Consider the following 7644-nt stretch of genomic DNA (forward strand, 5'->3'; position numbering starts at 1 on the left):
CACACAGAGTGCAATGCTATTCATGAAAATGATGCTGGAATCTTTTCATGGGATCTTTGACTCACTTCAAGAACCTTGAAGCATGTAGTGTTTTATGGTTTCTGATTAAAATGAAACACAAATGCTTTGACTAATCAGAATTTGTGAAAGTAGAAAAAAATAGTGCTACCTGTTAGTCAAGGAGCTCTAAGATTGGAAAACACATATCCAGTGGCGAAGACACTCATGGTTTCCGTAAATGAATTTCTATATTTGTCCCAATGAATGACTATCACAAAAACAGTTTCAGGTGTAACTTGAGTTTACTTTCACAATATAAGCCTCCCAAAAAACTTGGGAAACAAAAAAACATTATCTATATACTTGAAACTAAAATTAAACAAAAATATTTCAATCTATGGCCTCTTCCAAGAGGAGGGCACCCCTGGGATGGAGGAACAACACCTTATATACCATTTGGGTAGCCTCTAACCTGATGGCATGAATATTGATTTCTCCTTCCAGTAAAAACATTCTCCTCCCCACCTCCTCTGTTCCCCGCTCTGACTTTTTATCTCTTCTCACCTGCCTATCACTTCCCTCAGGGTCACCTTCTCCTTCCCTGTCTCCTATGGTCCACGCTCCTCAGCTCTTGACCTTTCCCACCCACCTGGCTTCACCTATCACCTTTCAGCAAGCCTCCTTCCCTTCTGCCCACCTTTTTATTCTGGATCATTCCCCCTTCCTTTGCAGTCCTGAAGAAGGGCCTCGGCTCAAAACAACAACTGTTTATTAATTCCCATAAATGCTGCCTGGCCTGCTAAGTTCCTCCAGCATTTTATGTGTGTTGCAAAGTGTTTATGTTATTTCCTTCTGAAAAACTGATTCATGCTGCAGTCTCATAAATGAATCAATTATACAAATGTCATGGAAATTCAGGTACAGAAGCCTGAATTCTATCAGACTATCTACTTCCTTTCAACTACTTAGATCTTGAACCAACCTAATCACTACAGGTTAGCAACATAATTATGACTTTGACCACTTTGCACTATAATGAACTTTGTTTATCTTGGTTCTAAATGTGCTTTCCTTGTAAAAATTGCATATAACTTATATTAAATTTATGTTTAATGACCATAAGTTTGACTTTGACTTTGACTGTTACTTATCAATTGTTGTCCACCTCCTCTTCTGCAGGACATTGGTTTCTATTGAAAGCCAAAGTGAAAGTTCCGTTTATTGTCATGCACAAGTACATGTATGCATAGATACATTGAAAATCTTACTTGTAGCAACAACACAGCATCAAAGACACAATAAACTGAAGAAAAACATAAATTTAACATAAAATTATACAAGAAACAACACAATTCGGACAAAAAAATAAGACCGTTGTATTGCAAAGTGGTCATAATGTTGCTATACTGAGGTAGTAATCAGGGCTGTGCTAGCTGGTTCAAGAACCAAATGGTTGAAAAGAAATAGCTATACTGAAAAAGACTTCTATACCAGCATCACTACAGGAGATGGTCTGCTGCAGAGGTTTCCAGCCTTCTTAATGCTTCGGACCCATACCATTAAATGAGGAGTCTGAGGAATCCAGGTTGGGGAACCCTGCTTTTCAGAATTCCTCAGAAATAACAGGGAATGATGATAAATGCACAAGGTCTGAAGCTACTACAAATTTATCCCAGTCACAAGATGGTTAATGGTTCCCTTGTAGTAAATGGTAATTGGTTTATCATTGTCTTTGCACTGGGATAAAGTGAAAAGCTTTTGTTTCCATGTCATCCAGGCATGTCATTCCATATAATTACACTGAGGTAGTACAAAAAAAAACCGAAATGCAGAATCTAGTGTTATAGGCACAAAGAAAGTATAGTACAGGTAGACAAGTAAAGTGCAGCCATCATGATGTGGTAAACTGAGAGATCAAGAGTTCTCCTTCATTATAGAAGAGGTCCTGCCGAGAGTCTTATAAAAGTTGTCCTTGAGCCTGATGGTACATGTTCCCAAGCTTTTGTCTCACATCACCGTCATTATGTGTTGTCTTGTATGACAAAGGTGATCATGTTCTTTCGATGACCATGATTGTTCTTGGCAAATTTTTTCTACCAAAGTGGTTTGCCATTGCCTTCTTCTGGGCAGTGTCTTTACAAGATGGCTGAATCCAGCCATTATCAATACTCTTCAGAGATTGTCTGCCTGGTGTCAGTGGTCGCATATCCAGAACTTGTGATATACACCGGCTGCTTTCACGATCATCCGCCACCTGCTGCCACGGCTTCATTTGAACCAGACCGGGGGAGTGGGGGCTAAGCAGGTGCTACACCTTGCCCAAGGGTGACCTGCAGCCTAGCAGTGGGAAGGAGAGACTTACACCTCCTTGGTAGAGACGTATCACCACGCCACCACTCTTATCTTCACGCCACCACCCTAATGCAAGGAATTGAGTGAAGGCTGAGCAGAGGCAGGAATTGTCAAAACCCAGGTTGAGAAAATGAAAATGAAATGCAAGGATATCGAGTGCAAAATGAAAATACCAAAAGAAAAGAACAAACAGCAGGTATAATAACAACATTTGAACAAGTATATGAATAGAAAAAATTTAAAGGAATGTGCATCAAATGCAGTCAGATGACCCTGTCTTAGATGGGAATTTTGGTTAGCACGAACATATTGGGCCAAGTGGTCTGTTTCTCTATGATGGCATGACTAACATAAACACAGATGTAATGGGAAAAGGAAAATGTACTGATGACCCATCGGCTTCGTTTACTGGGTACAACAACTTCTAAATATGTACCATATTTAATGATAAAATATTCCAAGGCATTGCTTACTGTACAATATTTAGCACACAAGATTTCCGGTGGAAGTTTAGTCCAGAAGAGGTGGGTGGGAATTGAGAGAAATGTTCTTTTTTTGGAACGTGATTGTGAATTCATGCCAAGTTTCCATTTCCAAGTTCACTAGAGGTCTTTAAGTACCCAACTGCAATCCACGCACAAATGCGGAAAGACAAGTACATTACATTGATTTCCCAGTTAATAGGAAGTCATTGGGATGTCTCTAACATGGCCAGCATTACTCATTTAATTCTAATTGCTCTTGCACCAAAGAGACTGTAAATAGTTCATCACATCAATTGGACAAGAGACACAAAATGCTGGAGGAACTCAACAGGCCAGACAACATCTCTGGAAAAGCAGAAAAGGCCATGGAAGAAAAGGAAGGGAGAGGAGCACCAGAGGGGGGTCATGGGCAGGTAAGAACAGAGGGAAACAACTGGGGAATGGTGAGGTGGGGGAGGCATTACCAGAAGTTTAAGGAATCGATGTTCATGCCATCAGGTTGGAGGCTACCCAGATGAAATATAAGGTGTTGCTCATTCAACCTGAACGTGGTATCATCGTTGCAATAGTGGAGACCATGGACTGACACATCAGAATGGGAATGGGAAGTACAGTTAAAATGAGTGGCCACTGGGAGATCCCACTTTTTCTGCCGGACGAGTTCCTCCAGCATTTTGTGTGTGTTGCTTGGATATCCCCTGATTTAATCCATGCCAAATCATGGAACAATTTACAATGACCAATTCACCTACCAACTGTCTTTAGACTTTGGGAGGAAACCAGAGCACTTGGAGGAAACACATGCGGTCACAGGGAGAACATACAAGCTCCTTACAGGCAGCAGGTGGAATAGAACCTGGGTCGCTGGTACGATACGGTGCTATGTTAACCACTATGCCACCATGTCACAAGGGTCTCACATATTGAATAAGGACTGGAGACTTTCTCCCCTGAAGAATATGAATGATCCAATAATCTAGCAGTGGTTATGGTCCCCATTCACAGTTCAAAGTTCAAATTAAAAATTATTACAAAGTATGTATATGTTACCATACACAGCACTGCCTTGAAATTCTTCTTTTTTCTGGGCACTTACAGGAAAATAAATACAATTGAATTTATGAAACACTATACATAAACAAAAACTGACAAACAACCAATGTGCAAAAGAAGACAAATAGAAAATTATACTGAGAACGCAAGCCATAAACTCCTTGAAAATAAGTCCATGGATTGTGGAGTCAGTTCAGAGTTGAACTGAGTGAAGTTATCCATGCTGGTTCAGGAGTCTGATGGTTGTAGAGTAATGGCTGTTTCTGAACCTGGTGGTGTGGGACTGAAGGCTTCTGTACCTCCTGCCCAATGGTAGTATGTAGCGAGAAGACAGCATAGCCTGGATGGTGGGGTCTTTGAAGATGGATTCTGCTTTCTTGTGGCAGTGTTCCTTGTAAGTGTGCTCAGTGGTGGGAGGGCTTTGCCTGTGATGGACATCGATTTCTGTTGTCTTTTCCATTCCAGGACAACTGCATTTCCATACCAAGCCATGGTGCAACCAGTTAAGATACTCTCCACTCTGTATCTATAGAAGTTTGTCAAAGTTTATGTTGATGTGCTAAAACCACGCAAACTTCTAAGAAAGTAGGGATGTTATTGTGCCTTTTATATGATGTCACTTGTGTGCTTGTGCAAGGACAGATCCTCAGATATGATAGTGCCAAGGAATTTAAAGCTACTGACCACCTTCGCCTCTGTTCCTCTAATGAAGACTGGCTCATGGATCATTTTGGTTTTGCTAACATCAAGTGACAAGTTGTCACAGCACCATTTAGCCAGATTGTCCATTTCCTTCCTAAATACTGATTCATCACCACCTTTGATTTGCCCAACAACTGTGGTGTCATCAGCAAACTTAATTACAGCGGTGGAGCTGTACTTAGCCACCCATTCATAGGTATAAAGTGAGTAGAGCAGGGAGCTAAGCACACAGCCTTGTGGCGCCCAGCTGATGGTGAACGTGGAGGAGATGTTGTTGATAATAAGTACTGACTGGGGTCTGCCAGTGAGGAAGTTGAGGATCCAGTTGCATAGGGAGGTAATGAAGCCTGGTCTTGGAACTTATTGATTAGTTTCCTGGGAATGATATATTGGATGCTGAGCTGTAGTCAATAAAGGGCATCCTAAAGGACGCTTTCACATCAGCCTCAGAGACTGAGATCATTGGGAGCTGTGGGGCTGGAGGGGGGGGGGGTGTTTGTGAAGTTGCCTCCATGTTCTGCCATTCAAAGTGAGCATAAAGGGCATTAGGCTCAGCTGGGAGCAAAACCTTATTGTCCTTTATGCTGCTTGGTTTTACTTTGTAGGAGGTGATAGTTTTCAAGTCCTGCCACAGTTGTCAAGCATCCTTCTTTGATTCAACTTTAGTCCAGAACACCTGGGCCTCGTGTACCTTCCTGGACTGCCTGGAACCATTCCTGATACCAGCTTTTCATCCTGGATTCACTCAATTACAAAGAACAATTAAATTCCTCGCTGCCCTGGTGGGATTTCAACTCACGCTTCTGGCCCAATGATTCAGGTCTCAGGATGCCACACTGATGTTACACCACTATAATTAATGTCCATGGGAGTGTGGTGAACTAGATATACCTGTCTGACTGCTCCTGTGGCTCCTCCCACAGACCCCTGCTGACTCCTCCTGTGGTTCCTCCCACAGACCCCTGCTGACTGCTCCTGTGGCTCCTCCCACAGACCCCCCCTGCTGACTGCTCCTGTGACTCCTCCCACAGACCCCCGCTGACTGCTCCTGTGGCTCCTCCCACAGACCCCCTGCTGACTGCTCCTGTGGCTCCTCCCACTGACCCCTGCTGACTGCTCCTGTGGCTCCTCCCACTGACCCCCACTGACTGCTCCTGTGGCTCCTCCCACAGACCCCTGCTGACTCCTCCCACAGACCCCCCCGCTGACTGCTCCTGTGGCTCCTCCCACAGACCCCTGCTGACTGCTCCTGTGGCTCCTCCCACAGACCCCCGCTGACTGCTCCTGTGGCTCCTCCCACAGACCCACTGCTCCTGTGGCTCCTCCCACAGACCCCTGCTGACTGCTCCTGTGGCTCCTCCCACAGACCCCTGCTGACTGCTCCTGTGGCTCCTCCCACAGACCCCCTGCTGACTGCTCCTGTGGCTCCTCCCACAGACCCCTGCTGACTGCTCCTGTGGCTCCTCCCACAGACCCCCGCTGACTGCTCCTGTGGCTCCTCCCACTGACCCCTGCTTACTGCTCCTGTGGCTCCTCCCACAGACCCCCGCTGACTGCTCCTGTGGCTCCTCCCACAGACCCCCGCTGACTGCTCCTGTGGCTCCTCCCACAGACCCCCTGCTGACTGCTCCTGTGGCTCCTCCCACAGACCCCTGTATAAAGGCGACTGTGGGCTGCTGCTCTCCCTCATTTTCCCCAGGATGTAGTGCTGTTTATTCTTCCAGTCAATAAAAGCCGATATCTCACTTCCTAAGTCTCAGCGTGAGTTATTGATGGTGCATCAGGGAGGCAATAAGGAGCTGTTTTTGAATCAAATTTTACTTAGGTTGAAACATTACATCCTCAGCACGGATTTCCCAAGGCTTGGACATTTGCCCAGAGAAGCAGAAATAAGGCTGAGTTGCACTGGATGCAATTGACTGCACATTCAATAAAGACATTTACCTTTCTTGACAAAAATCAACAGGTTCTGGTTAACTCAGGCAGTGGGAACAAGTATCTGAATTTTCCTTGAAGAAGATCTCTTGGTTTGGCAGGCACCCACCCCAATGGATGCAAGGCACGTTTACTCCTAATTAACCATAATGCAGTTGACCAACCCCACCCCGTCCCACCACTGAGCACATCAACATGGAGCACTGCCTCAAGAAAGCAGCATCGATCATCAAGGACCTCCACTATCCAGGCCATGCTCTCTTCTCACTACAACCATCAGGCTCCTGAACCAGCGTGGATAACTTCACTCCCCACTATGCTGAATTGATTCTATGACCTCAAAACTCACTTTGAAGGATGCTTTGCAACTCCTGCTCCCAGTATTTTTTTATTTGCATAATTTGTCCTTTTAAGCACAGTAGTTGTCAGTCTTCATTATCCTTTGCACATTCTATTTTATTTTCTTGTAAATTTGAGCAACACATTAGCATATCTTAGAGCAATGCTATTACAGCTCAAGGCATCAGAGTTTGGAGTTCAGTTCCAAGGCTGTCTGTGAAAAGTTTGTAAGCCTTTCCTGTGAGCGCTTGCTTTTCCTCTGGCTGCTCCGGTTTCCTCCCAGAGTCCAAAGACTAATTGTTAATTGTCCTGTGATTAGGCTGGGGTTACATAGGTGTGTTGCTAGGTAGTGCAGCTTATTGGGCCAGAAGGTGGCTGTTCTGCACTGTATTTCCAAATAAATAAACAAACACTTTCAATGAAATGAATCTCGAGCCAGCTTATGGTAATATATATGTATCTGCTTTGATAATAAAAAATTTCTTTAACTTTGATTACAGTCTTCTGCTCATAAATTGTAGGAAAGGAGATGGGGGAATTGCTTCCCAGGGCAGAATTTGTGCCAACTTTCCTTCATGATGGTAAATGGCAGAGTAATTAGAAACTCGGGTTCTTCTTCCTGGTGATGTCTCAGGGGTACCATTGGCTCCTTGCACATTACATCAGAACACCAAGCAAACTTGGCATTCATCATGATTCAAGTGAAACAGCAAGTTAACGTCCAACGCCCAGAAATGGATATAGTGTGAATGTGCGGCTGGTCGACAAACTTTATAAA

Source organism: Hemitrygon akajei, chromosome 5 (assembly GCF_048418815.1).
Source record: "Hemitrygon akajei chromosome 5, sHemAka1.3, whole genome shotgun sequence".
NCBI classification, from domain to species: Eukaryota; Metazoa; Chordata; class Chondrichthyes; order Myliobatiformes; family Dasyatidae; genus Hemitrygon; species Hemitrygon akajei.